The 22,983-nt window shown below is 40.9% G+C and overlaps 2 long non-coding RNA genes across 2 annotated transcripts; both read right to left on the reverse strand.

Annotated features, from left to right (window-relative positions):
- Window positions 1-15,423: 15,423 nt before the first annotated feature.
- On the reverse strand, window positions 15,424-18,091 carry LOC140016689 (uncharacterized). The gene is made up of 2 exons (XR_011822887.1): window positions 17,896-18,091; window positions 15,424-15,622 (listed from the first exon to the last, which is right to left on the reverse strand). It is a non-coding gene; the product is annotated as an uncharacterized lncRNA (long non-coding RNA).
- A 1,673-nt stretch (window positions 18,092-19,764) lies between these two features.
- LOC140016690 (uncharacterized) lies at window positions 19,765-22,432 on the reverse strand. The gene is made up of 2 exons (XR_011822888.1): window positions 22,237-22,432; window positions 19,765-19,963 (listed from the first exon to the last, which is right to left on the reverse strand). It is a non-coding gene; the product is annotated as an uncharacterized lncRNA (long non-coding RNA).
- Window positions 22,433-22,983: the final 551 nt, after the last annotated feature.

The following is a 22,983-nucleotide window of genomic DNA, read 5'->3' on the forward strand; positions in this document are numbered from 1 at the left end:
AAACTTAGTAGAAATGTTGTTCACACATGGAAGATTTAGTGTACCAAGTTTGAAGTATTTCTAATGCCAACTTGATGACCAAATGATATTTCAAATCTAGTTTTAAACCTGGAAAATAGCCCAACAGTCTTAACTTTTTCAGCAACTTGGAGGTACTATATCTTGGTGCTCGAAACTCCGTTTCTCGTTCCGCTTGTTTTGTTATACTCTTGGATTGCAACACTAATTGATTTCCAAATTTCAAAGGTTAGTTCAAAACAAGCGAATTTTGCCGAATTTCTAAAGTTGGCCAAAAATCAACTTAAATCTGCCTTGGTAATTCAAGTTACCAACTTTGAGCCAAAATTTGAGTACCTTTCACTTACATTCGTGGAAAAGTGTCTTCTAAGAACTTTTAGTACTTTGAAAGAGGATTCCAACAGTACCAAGTTTTCCAATTTTGGACTTGTGGAGAGTGAAATATGATTTTTCAAATATTGCTTGTTAAATCTGGAATTTTCTAACTTAAAGGAAACTAAGGGTTTCAAACCCTCCATTTTCCTTCAATATCATTTGATCGTTTTACATTTGATTTCAAAGATGGAAATCAGATTTGTCTTGTATTTTAAAACCCACTTTTGAACCTCGAGTTACACGAACTCTTAGACTCGTCTCTGCGTTAATTTCTTAGATTGTACTAGTGTACAATTTTCCTCGATAATTAGAATGATTTTGAGTGGTAGTTGATTATTGTTTGCTCAGGCACTCGAGGGAATCTCCCAGAGGAACTCGGAGCGGACACCTAAGACGCTTGTTTAAGAACTACTCGCTTGTTTTGACTAGGTGAGTGTTCCATATAGGAATACGTAATCGAATAAGTCTAGGACACGCTTATGTCATGATTATTAAGTGTTAAGTGCTATATGTTAAGTATTTGCCACACTCATGCATATTTGAATAATGTATACTTGAATTACTCGACATGAAACACCTGAAGTATGTATATTTGAACTATTCGATATGAAACACTTGAAGAGTATATTTACGTGACTACTTGAACTATTCGATATGAAATGCTTAAAGAGCATACTTATGTGATTACTTGAAATACTAGATATGAAATGTTTGGAGAGCATATTTACATGATGTGTCTAAATGATTAATTATGCTATGACAGCATAAGTCGGTTGGAGTGAATCTCCTCGACTCTTACGTGGTGAAAGTGAAAAACGGCCAATGGCGGCCTATTCAAATGACATATGTCTACCAATTAACCGTAATTACTACCGTTAACCGTTTACCGTTTACCGTTAACCGTGTTTACTTACCGTTTTCTAATCTATTTGGTTACTTGCTTACTTGGTTATCTGCTTACGTGATCACCAACTTACTTGGTTACTTGACCACCTGATTACTTGATTATCATGAATCACATGTTATATGAAGCTGTCCATCATTATTAGGCGAGTGTGTACTTTACCTCACTCGACCTACTCAAATGATGAATTTTACCTTTTGTCGAATTACTTGGTTACCTGTGCATGTTGTAAGCTCTAAGCTGAACTTGGGCCCTGCCCTTGGTTACTGACCTACTCGAGCCAGGACTGGGCTCGGTCGGGTAGGTTGGAACCCTGGGCCACCGTTTCGGTATACTCGAGTATTACCACTGGAGGGATAAGGCGATGGCCAGACCGTACCGTGGGGATCAGAAGTCATAAGGTGCAGATGACCGACAGAGTTCCACTGGAACACCGTATCCTACCGTATATGTTTACCTTGTATCATGATAATTGTTTCATGCTAAAATGTCAACATGAAATCCTGAACTATGCCTGTGATATGCTCCATACCTGTTACCTGACCAATGTACTTATATCATGATACCTGTCTCATGATAAATGTCTCAAATTACTCGTACAATGATTATCACCTCATGATAACACGCCATTGTGTAACATTGAACCATGCATATGATATGCCCAACTTACTTGATTTATTTGAACTGTTAGAGTGTATTGGAACCTCACTGGGCTGTGTAGCTCATCCCACGTTGTGGTTTTCTTTTACAGGGTTCGAGACCAAGGGTGCTCGTGAGTAGTACTAGATTGTTTTCTTTTGAAAACTTTAAGTTATATTATAACGGATGGCTTTTGTACCCTTTTCCGTTGGGTTGTATTTAAGCTTGGAAGCTGCATAATTGTAAGTGTGAGATATTTGGAGTACTTTAATTATGTATTGAAGTTACTTAAAGTATTTCGAGCTTTTGAATGATGGATTGTAGTGAGTCCTGGCGAGAGCTGGGCAGGCGTCCCGCGGATACCCTTTGGTTCGCCTTAGGGAGAAGTGGGGGCGTCACAAACCCCTTATGAGCTGTTTTTTGATAAGAAACCTACGGTTGGTTATTTCAAAGTATTTGGTTGTAAATGCTTTATTTTGAATCTAAAGGAACATCTTGGTAAGTTTGATAAAAAATCTGATGAAGGAATATTTTTGGGGTATTGTGAGAATAAAAGAGGATATAGAGTTTTTAATAGAAGGACTCTTGTGATTGAAGAAGCTATACATATAACTTTTGATGAAACCAATGATGATAATTCCAAAAGTTCGTGTGAGGATGATGATGTAGGTGTTCGAGAAGGAATGGAAAAGTTATCAATTGGAAATGAAGGAAGTTCTAAACCAGCAGCAACTGAAATGGAAAATGAAGTTCATAATGATCAAGAAGAGGAAGATGAAGACAAAAATGATGATCCACTCAAAGATCTTCCCAAGGCTTGGAAATTCAGCCAAAATCATCCAAAAGAGCTGATAATTGGTGATCCATCCGAGAAGGTAAACACTCGTTCCTCATCTAGAAAATTGATTGACAATTTTGCTTTAGTTTCTCTTTTTGAACCCAAAAATATCAATGATGCCTTAAAGGATGAAAACTGGATTTTGGCTATGCAAGAGGAACTCAATCAATTTGAGAGAAATGAAGTTTGGACACTTGTTGATAGACCTCAAAATCAACCTATCATTGGCACAAAGTGGATATTTAGAAATAAGTTGGATGATAAAGGTGTTGTTGTAAGAAATAAAGCCAGATTAGTTGCTAAAGGATATGCACAAGAAGAAGGAATCGATTTTGATGAAACATTTGCTCCCGTAGCTAGATTAGAATCTATTAGAATGCTACTTGCTTTTGCTTGCTTCAAAGGCTTCAAATTGTTTCAAATGGATGTTAAAAGTGCCTTTTTAAATGGTTTTATTGATCAAGAAGTATATGTGGATCAACCCCCCGGTTTTGAAAATACAAAATTTCCAAGTCATGTGTTTAAACTATCTAAAGCTTTATATGGTCTAAAACAGGCTCCTAGAGCTTGGTATGAAAGACTAAGTGGTTTTCTGATTGAAAATGGTTTCAAAAGGGGTGTTGTGGACACCACACTTTTTACTAAGCAAGTGTTGAATGACCTTCTTATTGTGCAAATATATGTTGATGATATTATTTTTGGTGCTACTAATGAGTATCTATGTAAGGAGTTTTCCACCACTATGCAAAGTGAATTTGAAATGAGTATGATGGGAGAATTAAATTTCTTCCTTGGACTTCAAATACATCAAGCTCTTGAGGGAATTTTTATAAATCAAGCAAAATATACCAAGGAATTGCTGAAAAGGTTTGGCATGGAGGACTCAAAACAAGTTGGAACTCCAATGTGCACTTCTACAAAGCTTGACAAAGATGAAGAAGGTAATCATGTGGATGAAAAGCATTATAGAGGTATGATCGGAAGCCTACTTTATTTAACCGCAAGTAGACCTGATATTATGTTTGCTGTTTGCTTGTGTGCTAGATTTCAATCTTGTCCAAAAGAATCACATTTGAATGCTGTAAAAAGAATTTTTAGGTATTTGAAAGGTACATTAGACTATGGTCTTTGGTATGCTAGATCTAATGAGTTTGCTCTATATGGTTATTCGGATGCTGATTTTGGAGGTTGTCATGTGGATAGAAAGAGTACGAGTGGAACTTGTCATTTTCTTGGAAATTGTTTAGTCTCTTGGTTTAGCAAGAAACAATGTGCAATCTCTTTGTCTACCACCGAAGCGGAATATATTGCCGCTAGTGCATGTTGTGCTCAACTTCTATGGATGAAGCACACTTTGAATGATTTTGGATTGTTGTATGACTGCATGCCTGTATTCTGTGATAATACTAGTGCTATCAATTTGACCAAAAATCCTATTCATCATTCTAGGACAAAGCACATAGATATAAAGCATCACTTTATTCGTGATCTTGTTCAAAAAGGTGAAATATGTGTAAATTATGTTTGTTCTAAAGATCAATTTGCTGATATTTTTACGAAAGCTTTGCCATTAGAACAGTTCATTCATCTAAGATCAAAATTAGGAATAATCGAAAAATCATCTTAATTTTCTTTGGGTCTTCGGACGTCCGAAAGAAGATGAACGGACGTCCGATGATGTTCTTCAGCCATTTTCCAGATTGCGCTTGTTCGGACGCATTTGTCGGACGCACAACTTCGTTCGGCCGTCCGACAGAGCAACGGCTCATTTTTTAAAAACAACTTTCTTTCTCAATTGCCTTAGACTCTTCCTATTCTATTTTCTATCGGACGAAAACTCTCCCTTCCCTCACTCCCAAATTCGTACCATTTTGAAGCTCCCATTCCCAAATTGACTCAACCAAAACAGTTCCTGGTCAATTGCAAGTCATTTTTCCTGATCATTTCACAGAATCATCTATCACTTCGCACATTCCCAAATTTTCCTCAAAACCCTACCTTCTCATAACCGCTCTGTCAAATCTTGTACAAGGTCGTTTGTTCCAAAATTTTTGTTCGATTCACTTCCCTACTGCTGTGTGCATTATTTGCATTCTTCACTCCACACATTTCGCGCAATGGTGAATCTAAGGGGAGGAAAAGTTACTGCCGGACGCAAGCATCCACTCAGGGATGTGGATGAGGATCTTCCCACTGTCAAACGGACATCCAAACGCTTCAAAAGGGGAGCTATCAAGGGTCAAATGTCACGGCCTACTCCACAACCCACTTCTCAACCAGAATCTGGACAGGGGACCTCTTCTCAACCGCCTCCTAAATCAGTCCCTCTCCCTCCATTCTTTGATGATGCTGCGAAAGACAAATACGCCTGGATATCCCAGAAGGGTGTCATCCCTCAAAGAACTGTAAACCCCTCTGAATTTCGCTCCATAGGGTTAGAGTCCATTCTGAGTCTATTTGATTTCCAGAAATGGTCACATCTGATTTCCATGCCCAATGTCTACTATCCTGATATGCTGCATCAATTTTTTGCCAATCTTAGGAAAGGAACTGACCAAACTGAGATCATGTCTAGGGTAAATGGGGTAGACATAATCTTTGATTCTGATGTTGTGAATTCCATTTTAAATACTACCATTGAACGTTTATGCAAAGATAAGGTTGCTAATTTCTTTTCCTATGAAGAGCTTCCTACTGCTGCAAATCATTTTGATGGGACAAAAATGTTAACCTATTTCAAAAGAAATTTTTCCTCACCTGCTGATGCTAAGTTGAATGATCTGGCCCCTGTGAATTTAATTGCTTTTTCTATCATTTCAAACCTGCTTGTGCCCACTGATGGGCACAGAACTGATGCAAACAAAATGGAGTTGTATCTATTTTATTGTTTTCGAGAAAAAATTCGTATTGATTTTGGTTTTGTTATGTGCAAGTTTTTACTTCGCTATGCTACTGACTCTCGAAGAAAACTATCCTATGGAAAGTTTCTTCAAAAGATTTTTGAGTTTTACAAAGTTCCAATTCTAGGTGTTTGTCCCAAAGAAGCATCTTCTTATGCCTTTACCAAAGCATATTTTGAAAGAAAAAATCTTGTTTTTAAAGATAATCTGTGGGCATATAAGGGGGCATCATCTAGTGAACAGAGGTCTAAGACTGTACATGATCCTTCACCCATTTCACTCACTCCCATTCACCCTAGAAAGTCTGCCACTAAAGCATCTTCCTCTTCCAGTAATGAAGTAATTGAGCTTCTTCAAGAACTCAAACAGCATGTTCTTCTTCTAGAACATGGTCTCATGCTCACCATGTCTTCTGAGCAACAAACTGCCTTTCTTGACAAAAAGAATCTTCTTTTTCCTCCACCTGTGGTTGAGGAAGTTTCCCATGACAAAGAGTCACACCCCACTGATCCAAGTTCATCAATTCCGGATCCTGGTTCTTCAACCCCTGTGACTCCTCATGGCACCTCTACATTAGATAAAGGCAAGGCACCAGTTGAAGAGGCTGCTGAAGATGATGAAGAGACTGAAGAGGAGGATCTTGACCAAAATCAGCTCTCTCGGAGGACACCTGGATCCACTTAGTTCATCATTTAGGACATTTGCATGTTGTTTGTCTCGTTTATGTGTTTGTGGTATTCAACAATGAATATGTAATGTAATGGATATTTTAAGTTTCTTTTGGTATGTTTTTGATGAATGTTTAAGTTCTGTTTTGATGGATGTTTAAGTACTGTCTTGATGGATGTTTGTTTGTCTATTCTAATTGTGTGAATATAATGAATTTTTTTGGTTTTCATTGATGAATGTATTTGTGGATGTGTTGATGTGTTGATGTAATTGGTTGCCCTTTGTGATGACAAAAAGGGGGAGAATGGAAATAATATACTAATTGATTGATATGTTGGATTTGATGAGGATTTGATGATGTTGGATATGTTGAATTGATTGATGGTTTAATTAAATTTGGATTTTGCTGATGGATTGAATTGGTGATATGTTGGTTGTGAGTTGCTTAATTGTCATGTTTTTGGATAATTGTCTAAACTCGGTTGGGCAGTCTAGTGAGGGGGAGGTTTTCAAAATTTTTATGATTCACTAAGGCAGGGGGAGTTCTTGTCTATTTTGAAAGGGGGAGTTTTCATTGCAATCATCAAATTTCATTTCAAACTTTTGTTTTGTCATCATCAAAAAGGGGGAGAATGTTATTCTTGGTTTTGATGATCACAAAAGTTCGTTTATACAGACCAAGAAAGTGAACACTTTGATCAGGCCTGATGGAACAAGGAAAGCATATGTCTGATTGACTCCAGTCTACGATGCTTTGGATGTGGCAAACAAGATTGAAATAATATAAATGAATTTAGTAATTGTTTTGTTCCGATCAAAGATACTGTCTTTTAAGTGTGTCTTGTGTGTCATTCTTGGCACTTTGAAATGTTTATCTAACCTTCTTCGAAAACAAGTGTTTTTGTCTATCCAAGAATCAGGTTCGAATATGTCATCAAAAGCAAAACAACCAAAATGTGAAGCAAAAACAGGACAATCAGGTCGGACGGCCGAAAGGAATCTGTCGGACGTCCGAAAGGATGAAGAACATCAGGAAGGAAGCTCTGTCGGACGCTCATATGGGAGCATCGGACGTCCGGAAGGATCGGACGCACACCTCGGACGCATATCAACCAGATCGGACGTCCGAACCTCAACTTGGCTATCATCGGACGATTGGTTCGGACGATGATTCGATCGTCGGACGTCCGACAGCCCCAACGGCTAGTTGACTCTTCAGCTGCCTTCTATCCGTTGGAAGCATTGATGAAGCCCATTTCTGGTTCCCTTTAAAATCAAACTGGTCTGAACGAAGTAGGGACTTTTGCACACTTTGTTTACAAGATCTCAAGAGATATTTTAGCTAGAAAATAGTCTCCAAAGCTAGATTTGTTTTAAAGTGGTGTGAATTTCTGGTGAGCATTTCTTTTGTGGTTGAAAGGATCCTTAGTGTAGCTTTGTTGAGGGTTTTCTGAGTGATTGTAAAACTTCTTAGCTTGACTAAGTGCGGCTTAGGGCAAGGAGGAAGTGCTCCCTCCATTGTACATCTAGTTGATCTTCTTTCATCAAGGAGAAGTTGCTCTTCCTAGTGTTTGGTCTTCAAGTTTGAGGACAGCTTGGTAGACACTTGGTTTGATTCCCTATCTTACTTTTCTGTTTAATAAAATCTTCATTGCTTATCTATACTTGCTTCTCTAATCAATATTGCTATTGTCTTCTAATCTACTTGGTTGATCATTACTAAAAAGGAAGGTAAATTTTTATTAAAGAAAAAGTGCATAAACTTGGTTAAGATTTTAATCAACCCAATTCACCCCCCCTCTTGGTTGTCTGTGGGACTTACAGATACGTCGGTAGAACAATCTAGGACGAGATGCAAGATTGCTCACAACCCTTGCAAAGGCAAGTAAAAAGGCTCGACTCTCTCTTAACAAATAGAATCGAAATTAACCAAACTTTGTTGTTCCAACTTGTGTCCAAAACCCTTATAATGCAAGCCCTTTTATAGGTTAGAGGTTACTAAAACCCTACGAAAACCCTAAAGGAGCAGTCGGCCATCTTGGTGTCTAGATTGGGCGACCATGCTTTTATTACGCAGTTAATCTAACCCTAAGCAACATTAAGGCCTAAAGACCCAACTCGGCCCAATCACTTGGAGGCCCGATTGACTCTCCATGGGCTTGGATCATGGTGTTGGTTTTTTTGCTTGTCTCCTTCCAGGCCTTCAATATCCCTATGAACTCCATGTTGGTCTTGGACAGTTTGAACTAGGCCTTGGAGGGATTTCTTTAAGAGCTTTGCTCGTGCATGTGTGACTAGGCCCAATAGAACTCGGACCGGATCATTTTGTGGGCCATGATCCATGCACACATCACTGATACGGTCCATGATCAACTCGTTACGAGAAGCATAGCACGTTTGCTCCAGTATCTAGCGAGGAGGTCCAACGCTTGGATTGCGGAACCTAGAATTAAACGGACGACACGATTTGATTATAGGGGTAGAACGACGAATCCATAGTGGTGATTACTCTAATAGATACGTCGGTAGAACAATCTAGGACGAGTTGCAAGATTGCTCACAACCCTTGCAAAGGCAAGTAAAAAGGCTCGACTCTCTCTTAACAAATAGAATCGAAATTAACCAAACTTTGTTGATCCATCTTGTGTCCAAAACCCTTATAATGCAAGCCCTTTTATTGGCTAGAGGTTACTAAAATCCTACGAAAACCCTAAAAGAGCAGTCGGCCATCTTGGTATGAAGACGGGTCGGCCCATGCTTCTACTACGTAGTTAATCCAACCCTAAGCAACATTAAGGCCTAAAGTCCCTACTCGACCCAATCACTTGGAGGCCCGCTTGACTCTCCATGGTCTTGGATCATGGTCTAGATGATTTGCTTGTATCCTTCTTGGCCTTCAATATCCCTTTGGACTCCTTGTTGGTCTTGGACCATTCGAACAAGGCCTTGGAGGGATTCCATGAAGAACTTGGCTCGTACACATGTGACTGGGCCCAATGGAACTCGGACCAGCTCATTCCGTGGGCCCTGATCCATACGCACGTCACTGATACGGTCCTCGATCAACTCGTTTCGAGAAATGTAGCACGTTTGCCCAAGGATCTAGCGAGGTGGTGCAACGCTTGGATTGCGGAACCTGGAATCAAGCGGGACGATAAGATTTAATTATAGGCGTTAGAACGATGACTCCACAGAGGTGATTACTCGAATGGATAGGTCGGTACAACAATCTAGGACGAGACGTAATATTGCTTACAACCCTTGCCAAAGCAAGTGAAAAGGCTCAAATATCTCTTAACAAGAAGACTCGACATTAATCAAATTGTATTGATCCAACTTGTATCCACAACCCTTGCAAAGCAAGCCCTTTTATACGCTATAGGATTCTAAAACCCTAAAGGAGCAGTCGCCCATCTTGGTGTCTACATTGGCTGACCCATGCTTCTATTACGCTGTTAATCTAACCCTAAGCAACATTAAGGCCTAAAGACCCAACTCGGCCCAATTACTTGGAGGCCCGCTTGACTCTCCATGGCTTTGGATCATGGTGTACATGTTTTGCTTGTATCCATCTAGGCCTTCAATATCCCTATGGACTCCATGTTGGTCTTGGACCATTTGAACAAGGCCTTGGAGGGATTTCTTGAAGAGCTTGGTTCGTGCATGTGTGACTAGGCCCAATGGAACTCGGACCGGATCATTTCGTGGGCCATGATCCATGCACACATTACTGATGCGGTCCATGATCAACTCATTACGAGACACATAGCACGTTTGCTCAAGTATCTAGCGAAGTGGTCCAATGCTTGGATTGCGGAACCTAGAATCAAATGGACGACACGATTTGATTATAGGGGGTAGAACGACGACTCCACAGTGGTGATTACTCTAATAGATACGTCGGTAGAACAATCTAGGACGAGATGCAAGATTGCTCACAACCCTTGCAAAGGCAAGTAAAAAGGCTCGACTCTCTCTTAACAAAGAGAATCGAAATTAACCAAACTTTGTTGATCCAACTTGTGTCCAAAACCCTTATAATGCAAGCCCTTTTATAGGCTAGAGGTTACTAAAACCCTACGAAAACCCTAAAGGAGCAGTCGGCCATCTTGGTGTTTAGATTGGCCGACCCATGCTTCTATTACACAGTTAATTTAACCCTAAGCAACATTAAGGCCTAAAGACCCAACTCGGCCCAATCACTTGGAGGCCCGCTTGACTCTCCATGGGCTTGGATCATGGTGTAGATGTTTTGCTTGTCTCCTTCTGGGCCTTCAATATCCCTATGGACTCCATGTTGGTCTTGGACCGTTTGAACAAGGCCTTGGAGGGATTTCTTTAAGAGCTTTGCTCGTCCATGTGTGACTAGGCCCAATAGAACTCGGACCGGATCATTTTGTGGGCCATGATCCATGCACACATCACTGATACGGTCGATGATCAACTTGTTACGAGACACATAGCACGTTTGCTCAAGTATCTAGCGAGGAGGTCCAACGCTTGGATTACGGAACCTAGAATCAAACGGACGACACGATTTGATTATAGGGGGTAAACCGACGACTCCACAGTGGTGATTACTCTAATAGATACGTCGGTAGAACAATCTAGGACGAGATGCAAGATTGCTCACAACCCTTGCAAAGGCAAGTAAAAAGGCTCGACTCTCTCTTAACAAAGAGAATCGAAATTAACCAAACTTTGTTGATCCAACTTGTGTCCAAAACCCTTATAATGCAAGCCCTTTTATAGGCTAGAGGTTACTAAAACCCTACGAAAACCCTAAAGGAGCAGTCGGCCATCTTGGTGTTTAGATTGGCCGACCCATGCTTCTATTACACAGTTAATTTAACCCTAAGCAACATTAAGGCCTAAAGACCCAACTCGGCCCAATCACTTGGAGGCCCGCTTGACTCTCCATGGGCTTGGATCATGGTGTAGATGTTTTGCTTGTCTCCTTCTGGGCCTTCAATATCCCTATGGACTCCATGTTGGTCTTGGACCGTTTGAACAAGGCCTTGGAGGGATTTCTTTAAGAGCTTTGCTCGTGCATGTGTGACTAGGCCCAATAGAACTCGGACCGGATCATTTTGTGGGCCATGATCCATGCACACATCACTGATACGGTTGATGATCAACTTGTTACGAGACACATAGCACGTTTGCTCAAGTATCTAGCGAGGAGGTCCAACGCTTGGATTACGGAACCTAGAATCAAACGGACGACACGATTTGATTATAGGGGGTAAACCGACGACTCCACAGTGGTGATTACTCTAATAGATACGTCGGTAGAACAATCTAGGACGAGATGCAAGATTGCTCACAACCCTTGCAAAGGCAAGTAAAAAGGCTCGACTCTCTCTTAACAAATAGAATCGAAATTAACCAAACTTTGTTGATCCAACTTGTGTCCAAAACCCTTATAATGCAAGCCCTTTTATAGGCTAGAGGTTACTAAAACCCTACGAAAACCCTAAAGGAGCAGTCGGCCATCTTGGTGTTTAGATTGGCCGACCCATGCTTCTATTACACAGTTAATTTAACCCTAAGCAACATTAAGGCCTAAAGACCCAACTCGGCCCAATCACTTGGAGGCCCGCTTGACTCTCCATGGGCTTGGATCATGGTGTAGATGTTTTGCTTGTCTCCTTCTGGGCCTTCAATATCCCTATGGACTCCATGTTGGTCTTGGACCGTTTGAACAAGGCCTTGGAGGGATTTCTTTAAGAGCTTTGCTCGTGCATGTGTGACTAGGCCCAATAGAACTCGGACCGGATCATTTTGTGGGCCATGATCCATGCACACATCACTGATACGGTTGATGATCAACTTGTTACGAGACACATAGCACGTTTGCTCAAGTATCTAGCGAGGAGGTCCAACGCTTGGATTACGGAACCTAGAATCAAACGGACGACACGATTTGATTATAGGGGGTAAACCGACGACTCCACAGTGGTGATTACTCTAATAGATACGTCGGTAGAACAATCTAGGACGAGATGCAAGATTGCTCACAACCCTTGCAAAGGCAAGTAAAAAGGCTCGACTCTCTCTTAACAAATAGAATCGAAATTAACCAAACTTTGTTGATCCAACTTGTGTCCAAAACCCTTATAATGCAAGCCCTTTTATAGGCTAGAGGTTACAAAAACCCTACGAAAACACTAAAAGAGCTGTCGGCCATCTTGGTGTCTAGATTTCCCGACCCATGCTTCTATTACGCAGTTAATCTAACCCTAAGCAACATTAAGGCCTAAAGACCAACTCGGCCCAATCACTTGGAGGCCCTATTGACTCTCCATGGGCTTGGATCATGGTGTTGGTTTTTTTGCTTGTCTCCTTCCAGGCCTTCAATATCCCTATGAACTCCATGTTGGTCTTGGACAGTTTGAACTAGGCCTTGGAGGGATTTCTTTAAGAGCTTTGCTCGTGCATGTGTGACTAGGCCCAATAGAACTCGGACCGGATCATTTTGTGGGCCATGATCCATGCACACATCACTGATACGGTCCATGATCAACTCGTTACGAGAAGCATAGCACGTTTGCTCCAGTATCTAGCGAGGAGGTCCAACGCTTGGATTGCGGAACCTAGAATTAAACGGACGACACGATTTGATTATAGGGGTAGAACGACGAATCCATAGTGGTGATTACTCTAATAGATACGTCGGTAGAACAATCTAGGACGAGTTGCAAGATTGCTCACAACCCTTGCAAAGGCAAGTAAAAAGGCTCGACTCTCTCTTAACAAATAGAATCGAAATTAACCAAACTTTGTTGATCCATCTTGTGTCCAAAACCCTTATAATGCAAGCCCTTTTATTGGCTAGAGGTTACTAAAATCCTACGAAAACCCTAAAAGAGCAGTCGGCCATCTTGGTATGAAGACGGGTCGGCCCATGCTTCTACTACGTAGTTAATCCAACCCTAAGCAACATTAAGGCCTAAAGTCCCTACTCGGCCCAATCACTTGGTGGCCCGCTTGACTCTCCATGGGCTTGGATCATGGTCTAGATGATTTGCTTGTATCCTTCTTGGCCTTCAATATCCCTTTGGACTCCTTGTTGGTCTTGGACCATTCGAACAAGGCCTTGGAGGGATTCCATGAAGAACTTGGCTCGTACACGTGTGACTAGGCCCAATGGAACTCGGACCAGCTCATTCCGTGGGCCCTGATCCTTACGCACGTCACTGATACGGTCCTCGATCAATCGTTTCGAGAAATGTGGCACGTTTGCCCAAGGATCTAGCGAGGTGGTGCAACGCTTGGATTGCGGAACCTGGAATCAAGCGGGACGATAAGATTTAATTATAGGCGTTAGAACGATGACTCCACAGAGGTGATTACTCGAATGGATAGGTCGGTACAACAATCTAGGACGAGACGTAATATTGCTTACAACCCTTGCCAAAGCAAGTGAAAAGGCTCAAATATCTCTTAACAAGAAGACTCGACATTAATCAAATTGTATTGATCCAACTTGTATCCACAACCCTTGCAAAGCAAGCCCTTTTATACGCTATAGGATTCTAAAACCCTAAAGGAGCAGTCGCCCATCTTGGTGTCTACATTGGCTGACCCATGCTTCTATTACGCTGTTAATCTAACCCTAAGCAACATTAAGGCCTAAAGACCCAACTCGGCCCAATTACTTGGAGGCCCGCTTGACTCTCCATGGCTTTGGATCATGGTGTACATGTTTTGCTTGTATCCTTCTAGGCCTTCAATATCCCTATGGACTCCATGTTGGTCTTGGACCATTTGAACAAGGCCTTGGAGGGATTTCTTGAAGAGCTTGGTTCGTGCATGTGTGACTAGGCCCAATGGAACTCGGACCGGATCATTTCGTGGGCCATGATCCATGCACACATTACTGATGCGGTCCATGATCAACTCATTACGAGACACATAGCACGTTTGCTCAAGTATCTAGCGAAGTGGTCCAATGCTTGGATTGCGGAACCTAGAATCAAATGGACGACACGATTTGATTATAGGGGGTAAACCGACGACTCCACAGTGGTGATTACTCTAATAGATACGTCGGTAGAACAATCTAGGACGAGATGCAAGATTGCTCACAACCCTTGCAAAGGCAAGTAAAAAGGCTCGACTCTCTCTTAACAAAGAGAATCGAAATTAACCAAACTTTGTTGATCCAACTTGTGTCCAAAACCCTTATAATGCAAGCCCTTTTATAGGCTAGAGGTTACTAAAACCCTACGAAAACCCTAAAGGAGCAGTCGGCCATCTTGGTGTTTAGATTGGCCGACCCATGCTTCTATTACACAGTTAATTTAACCCTAAGCAACATTAAGGCCTAAAGACCCAACTCTGCCCAATCACTTGGAGGCCCGCTTGACTCTCCATGGGCTTGGATCATGGTGTAGATGTTTTGCTTGTCTCCTTCTGGGCCTTCAATATCCCTATGGACTCCATGTTGGTCTTGGACCGTTTGAACAAGGCCTTGGAGGGATTTCTTTAAGAGCTTTGCTCGTGCATGTGTGACTAGGCCCAATAGAACTCGGACCGGATCATTTTGTGGGCCATGATCCATGCACACATCACTGATACGGTCGATGATCAACTTGTTACGAGACACATAGCACGTTTGCTCAAGTATCTAGCGAGGAGGTCCAACGCTTGGATTACGGAACCTAGAATCAAACGGACGACACGATTTGATTATAGGGGGTAAACCGACGACTCCATAGTGGTGATTACTCTAATAGATACGTCGGTAGAACAATCTAGGACGAGATGCAAAATTGCTCACAACCCTTGCAAAGGCAAGTAAAAAGGCTCGACTCTCTCTTAACAAATAGAATCGAAATTAACCAAACTTTGTTGATCCAACTTGTGTCCAAAACCCTTATAATGCAAGCCCTTTTATAGGCTAGAGGTTACTAAAACCCTACGAAAACCTTAAAGGAGCAGTCGGCCATCTTGGTGTTTAGATTGGCCGACCCATGCTTGTGACGGCCCCACCACCTCCTAGGGCGTACCCCAGGGTTCGGCGGGTCGCCTGCCCAGCTCTCGCCGGGACTCACTCAAACACTACAGTCCTCAAATGAATTTCAAGATAAATCTCAGATATTACATCCAATTCACATCACGAGTACCAGAAAGTAAAACCTAGAAAAGCTGAGAACTATAACCACCACAACAAATATATACATCTTACTAGTCAACCTAAAACAAGTACAAGTTCACTCGTCTATAATCGAAACCCTAAACACCTTCCCGAGCGATCCCCGCGTCGGCCCCCTGCTAAGGAAAACAAAAGGAAAGGGGTAAGCTATATGCTTAGTAAGTAAACAGGGATAAAAGCATAAATTTCACATTTAGATAAGCAATTATTTCACAAAATGCCAAGTCAAGTGCAAAAGTAACAATACAAAGGAAGGATACAGGTTGGCTCCAAAGCCAAGTCGTTTTCCATGCGTGACCTCCTGCCGACACTCCGTCGACCACAAATAAGGTCCGTAGAACTCCACTTGTATACCCACCGAACACCTTATCACCCTCACTGGCCAGTCACCTCACAAACTTGCCCGGGCGAACGAAATCACAAACTTGAGCTTGAGTCACAAGCTCGGGTCACAAACTTGGTCCACATACTCGGTGAACCGGATTCACAAACTTGGTGACCTCAAACCAAGTTGGACTGATTTCGACCAAGCCCTAACCGGCTCGAATAGTCCATCTAGGTATTGAGATCGGGCCCCAAACTCACAAACTTCACAAAATTATTCAAAAATCATCCCGAGCCACAAGCTCAAGGGTTTTAATTCCAAAATTGCTCATATACACAAGCCATGTACAAATATGTGCGCAAATTTAGGGTTTAGGTCGAGTGCGATAAAATACACCCTCGCCTAAGTACCCTCTTCATACATATCGAAACACATAAGCAACTAACACACAAGAGCGGCCTGAATACTTACCCAACATACAAAAGTAGTACAAAAGCGGAAATCACTTCGTGTGTTGGCTAGTAGTGGGCCCCACCGGCTCCGCCTAGCTCACCACGGTCTGAAATAAAGATTTTATCACATTATATCACAAACGGATACTAACAGACCCAAAACAGGCAAAACGGCAAAAGCCGACGCACGTAAGTATGGAAACGGCAAAATTGGCACATGCAAGTGCGCGGAACGGCAAAAGGAAACGGCTAAATCTGCCATCTCAAACCGTTTTGATCAAAAATTAGGTTAGGAATGTCGGATCAAAGTGAACAAGATACCGTTTCGAAGCTATGAGAAAGGGCTACAAATCCCCTGAAGAAACTTTAATCTAGATCTGAATGGAAGCAGGTCGAAATTGTAGAAAACTAAACCAGAAATTTACGTCTTAGGGTGACGAACAGGGTTGTTTGCTGGACCATAACTCCCAACTCACAAATCCAAATCAGGAAATTCCAAAGGCATTAGAAATCTGAGACATAAGGCTAAAACTTCCATATTTTGGCTAAGACCTGAATCTATTCAGAACAGAACGGAAATGGAGTGCCAAAGTACCCGTCAGAACTGTCCAGATTCAAAGGCAGTTCTGACGATAAATCTTGTTTCGGTCATAACGGGAGCTACGAAACTCGGATTTCGTCGTACGTTATACCAATTCGAAGCTAAAACCAAGATCTACATTTCTTATGAAGGAGTCAACACCTAGATAGTACGGTATCAAAACCGAATAAGTCACGGGCAGAAGCTAAACTAAAAACGCACAGAATCTGATGTTCAGAACAGGCTTGAGTATTTCATCTATAACTCATGATACACTAATCCGTTTGATCTGAAATTTTACAGGCATATACAGGACTTAAGGGGATACAATATTTAAGAAGGCCACTCAGTCCAATTTCGAGTGTAACTACGTTAAAAATGTAATATACTACACCAGAATCGCAAAACAGGTTCACAAACCGTATTCTAGTACAAACATCATAAAACAGCCTACATAAGTCCAAATCCAGAAATTCCAAAGCCATACAAAAGCTTAGAAACACGGATACAATTCATCAGAAGACCTCAAAAACCAATTCCGAAGTATTCCCAACCAAAATAATCCAATTACAGACGCAATTATCAAATTCGGGTAGAAACAGGGCAGCAGGGGTAATTTAGTCTTTGCATAGGCTACGTTGCTCCGATTGAGCTGAAATTTTGAAGGCATCTCTAAAACATCATTCCCTACAACTTTCATGTTTTAACCTAAGGCTATTTCGGCCTCTAACATGGAGCACTAAAACCGGACAGAATGGAAGTCATATTTTCCAGAAATCTGGAAATTTGGGATTTCAGGGGCAATCTCTTCATTTTCTTGATTCAATCACTACCACAACCTCTTATACAAGCCTATATACATCATATACCACTCCTACAACAAGTATAAGAAGGAAATCAGTCAAACCCAAAGTCATATACATCACCCCAAAATCATCACAACAACTTGTATAGCTACTAATCTAACCAAAACACAAGCTATATAACATCTTAAACAAAAATAAAAGAACCAAAGCCATGGGTCAGACCTTATACCTCAACAAAAGGGCTTGCAAGAGTAATACTTCATCTCCTCTTGAAATTTCTGGTTCCTTAAGCTTCCCAAGCTCTCAAACTATTGATTAATCGGTTTAGATTTCTTGTTTTCTCACTTAAGTGGACCAAACTCAAGATGGATTATGATTTCTTTCTCTTGGCTTTTCCCTCTCTTTCTCACGGTTCATATGGCAGAAATAGAGGCTGAAATGAAGTGCAATTGAAGCTTCAAAGAAGGTTAAAAGGATAGGAATTGATTTGGGTCAAAGGTGACAAGTGTCACAAGTTGATTGGTAGTCAAAATTTTTTCTTTTCTCTTGTTTTCTTGGTCAAATATTGTGGCTGGTGTATGAGATATTTTGAGGGTTAATTATCTGAAATAAAATGAGAAGATTAAGGTAATAAAGTATGGGTCAAGTGGTGTGTTTACCCGATAACAAACGGTACCCGTCGATTCGAGCCGATTTTTCTTAAATCGCGTATACTAGGGTTTTTACTTTCTAATCACTAACTTATTATTATCACTTCAAATCATATAATATTTCCTCATCCAAAAGTCACTCTTAAGCACCAAATTTGATCCTCACTCCGTACCGGATAATCATCAGGCGAAAAATCGCGAAAACCCTAATTTGCTCCAATTTTGAAAACGAAGAGTGAAACCCTACTTTCTAGGTTCATTTGCACTTGTTGTGGAGTACTTGAGTAGTAGGATCATATTAAATGAATAATTTCCAAATAAAAGGAATTTTAAGAAAAGTGTGATGAATTTTACAATTTCATAGAATAAAATTAGGGTTTTGATTCAAATATGAGGGATTTAAACATAACCTGCTAGTCACAAGTAAACTAGGGTTTTAAAGTACAAGTAGGGTTTCTAGTCTTTAAAATAAAACAATGTTTTAAGACAAAAATAAAATAAAAAAAACCATAATCTTTTCTTTGAGATTAAACAAAAATAGTATCCTAAACTTTGGGGTATCACAATCTCCCCTTCTTCAAAGAATTTCGTCCTCGAAATTGCAATCAACGAGCTAAGGGTTGGAAAACTCGAAATAATCAAAAGATCAAAAGGTGTACATATATATACAAGTCACGCCAAAATGTACGCAATATAATGCACCATATACACCAAGAGACATTTCGAGTTAGACAAAGTCAAGTGCAGCAAGTACTATATATGCAGGTATTAACATACCACAAGTAAATGACATGTAGGGACAATGCAAGGGCAAAATGAAAGAAACGCGACTTGTCGTCCCACACTCAGTGAAAACCACCCTCGTCCGGTTTCTTATTCCACTTCCCAAAGTGCCCGTTGATCTCTTGTACTCACTCTAGCCAGACAAAGCCTGTTCATGTTCCCAAACTGCAAATCTCAAGTACTTAGCAGTGCCTCAACTCTAGAGTACTCAGGCACAAGAATCCGAAATAAGATAATTCACATCTCAAGCTGCAGTCCCAAGAGTAAACTATCAACAATCGAAATTCCTACCTGACGTACCTGCCTATGGTCCTCAGATACCATGAGAAAGATTTAAGGCCTATAACATTTAATGATCCATAACTTATGCTTGACCGAGCATCTAGTCCTTCATACTTATTCACCACTTCATCCAGGCTCACCCCGCGCAGAGACCACGCGAAGCAACTATAGGTTTTATCCCTCACTTGCTTAACTTTCAAATAAAATCAAATCCCACAGTCCGGTATCCTAAACTTCAAGCCTAGGATACACTACAGAGATCTGAAGCCTAATCTCTGATACCACCTGTGACGGCCCCACCACCTCCTAGGGCGTACCCCAGGGTTCGGCGGGTCGCCTGCCCAGCTCTCGCCGGGACTCACTCAAACACTACAGTCCTCAAATGAATTTCAAGATAAATCTCAGATATTACATCCAATTCACATCACGAGTACCAGAAAGTAAAACCTAGAAAAGCTGAGAACTATAACCACCACAACAAATATATACATCTTACTAGTCAACCTAAAACAAGTACAAGTTCACTCGTCTATAATCGAAACCCTAAACACCTTCCCGAGCGATCCCCGCGTCGGCCCCCTGCTAAGGAAAACAAAAGGAAAGGGGTAAGCTATATGCTTAGTAAGTAAACAGGGATAAAAGCATAAATTTCACATTTAGATAAGCAATTATTTCACAAAATGCCAAGTCAAGTGCAAAAGTAACAATACAAAGGAAGGATACAGGTTGGCTCCAAAGCCAAGTCGTTTTCCATGCGTGACCTCCTGCCGACACTCCGTCGACCACAAATAAGGTCCGTAGAACTCCACTTGTATACCCACCGAACACCTTATCACCCTCACTGGCCAGTCACCTCACAAACTTGCCCGGGCGAACGAAATCACAAACTTGAGCTTGAGTCACAAGCTCGGGTCACAAACTTGGTCCACATACTCGGTGAACCGGATTCACAAACTTGGTGACCTCAAACCAAGTTGGACTGATTTCGACCAAGCCCTAACCGGCTCGAATAGTCCATCTAGGTATTGAGATCGGGCCCCAAACTCACAAACTTCACAAAATTATTCAAAAATCATCCCGAGCCACAAGCTCAAGGGTTTTAATTCCAAAATTGCTCATATACACAAGCCATGTACAAATATGTGCGCAAATTTAGGGTTTAGGTCGAGTGCGATAAAATACACCCTCGCCTAAGTACCCTCTTCATACATATCGAAACACATAAGCAACTAACACACAAGAGCGGCCTGAATACTTACCCAACATACAAAAGTAGTACAAAAGCGGAAATCACTTCGTGTGTTGGCTAGTAGTGGGCCCCACCGGCTCCGCCTAGCTCACCACGGTCTGAAATAAAGATTTTATCACATTATATCACAAACGGATACTAACAGACCCAAAACAGGCAAAACGGCAAAAGCCGACGCACGTAAGTATGGAAACGGCAAAATTGGCACATGCAAGTGCGCGGAACGGCAAAAGGAAACGGCTAAATCTGCCATCTCAAACCGTTTTGATCAAAAATTAGGTTAGGAATGTCGGATCAAAGTGAACAAGATACCGTTTCGAAGCTATGAGAAAGGGCTACAAATCCCCTGAAGAAACTTTAATCTAGATCTGAATGGAAGCAGGTCGAAATTGTAGAAAACTAAACCAGAAATTTACGTCTTAGGGTGACGAACAGGGTTGTTTGCTGGACCATAACTCCCAACTCACAAATCCAAATCAGGAAATTCCAAAGGCATTAGAAATCTGAGACATAAGGCTAAAACTTCCATATTTTGGCTAAGACCTGAATCTATTCAGAACAGAACGGAAATGGAGTGCCAAAGTACCCGTCAGAACTGTCCAGATTCAAAGGCAGTTCTGACGATAAATCTTGTTTCGGTCATAACGGGAGCTACGAAACTCGGATTTCGTCGTACGTTATACCAATTCGAAGCTAAAACCAAGATCTACATTTCTTATGAAGGAGTCAACACCTAGATAGTACGGTATCAAAACCGAATAAGTCACGGGCAGAAGCTAAACTAAAAACGCACAGAATCTGATGTTCAGAACAGGCTTGAGTATTTCATCTATAACTCATGATACACTAATCCGTTTGATCTGAAATTTTACAGGCATATACAGGACTTAAGGGGATACAATATTTAAGAAGGCCACTCAGTCCAATTTCGAGTGTAACTACGTTAAAAATGTAATATACTACACCAGAATCGCAAAACAGGTTCACAAACCGTATTCTAGTACAAACATCATAAAACAGCCTACATAAGTCCAAATCCAGAAATTCCAAAGCCATACAAAAGCTTAGAAACACGGATACAATTCATCAGAAGACCTCAAAAACCAATTCCGAAGTATTCCCAACCAAAATAATCCAATTACAGACGCAATTATCAAATTCGGGTAGAAACAGGGCAGCAGGGGTAATTTAGTCTTTGCATAGGCTACGTTGCTCCGATTGAGCTGAAATTTTGAAGGCATCTCTAAAACATCATTCCCTACAACTTTCATGTTTTAACCTAAGGCTATTTCGGCCTCTAACATGGAGCACTAAAACCGGACAGAATGGAAGTCATATTTTCCAGAAATCTGGAAATTTGGGATTTCAGGGGCAATCTCTTCATTTTCTTGATTCAATCACTACCACAACCTCTTATACAAGCCTATATACATCATATACCACTCCTACAACAAGTATAAGAAGGAAATCAGTCAAACCCAAAGTCATATACATCACCCCAAAATCATCACAACAACTTGTATAGCTACTAATCTAACCAAAACACAAGCTATATAACATCTTAAACAAAAATAAAAGAACCAAAGCCATGGGTCAGACCTTATACCTCAACAAAAGGGCTTGCAAGAGTAATACTTCATCTCCTCTTGAAATTTCTGGTTCCTTAAGCTTCCCAAGCTCTCAAACTATTGATTAATCGGTTTAGATTTCTTGTTTTCTCACTTAAGTGGACCAAACTCAAGATGGATTATGATTTCTTTCTCTTGGCTTTTCCCTCTCTTTCTCACGGTTCATATGGCAGAAATAGAGGCTGAAATGAAGTGCAATTGAAGCTTCAAAGAAGGTTAAAAGGATAGGAATTGATTTGGGTCAAAGGTGACAAGTGTCACAAGTTGATTGGTAGTCAAAATTTTTTCTTTTCTCTTGTTTTCTTGGTCAAATATTGTGGCTGGTGTATGAGATATTTTGAGGGTTAATTATCTGAAATAAAATGAGAAGATTAAGGTAATAAAGTATGGGTCAAGTGGTGTGTTTACCCGATAACAAACGGTACCCGTCGATTCGAGCCGATTTTTCTTAAATCGCGTATACTAGGGTTTTTACTTTCTAATCACTAACTTATTATTATCACTTCAAATCATATAATATTTCCTCATCCAAAAGTCACTCTTAAGCACCAAATTTGATCCTCACTCCGTACCGGATAATCATCAGGCGAAAAATCGCGAAAACCCTAATTTGCTCCAATTTTGAAAACGAAGAGTGAAACCCTACTTTCTAGGTTCATTTGCACTTGTTGTGGAGTACTTGAGTAGTAGGATCATATTAAATGAATAATTTCCAAATAAAAGGA

Source organism: Coffea arabica, chromosome 11c (genome assembly GCF_036785885.1).
Source record: "Coffea arabica cultivar ET-39 chromosome 11c, Coffea Arabica ET-39 HiFi, whole genome shotgun sequence".
NCBI classification, from domain to species: domain Eukaryota; kingdom Viridiplantae; phylum Streptophyta; class Magnoliopsida; order Gentianales; family Rubiaceae; genus Coffea; species Coffea arabica.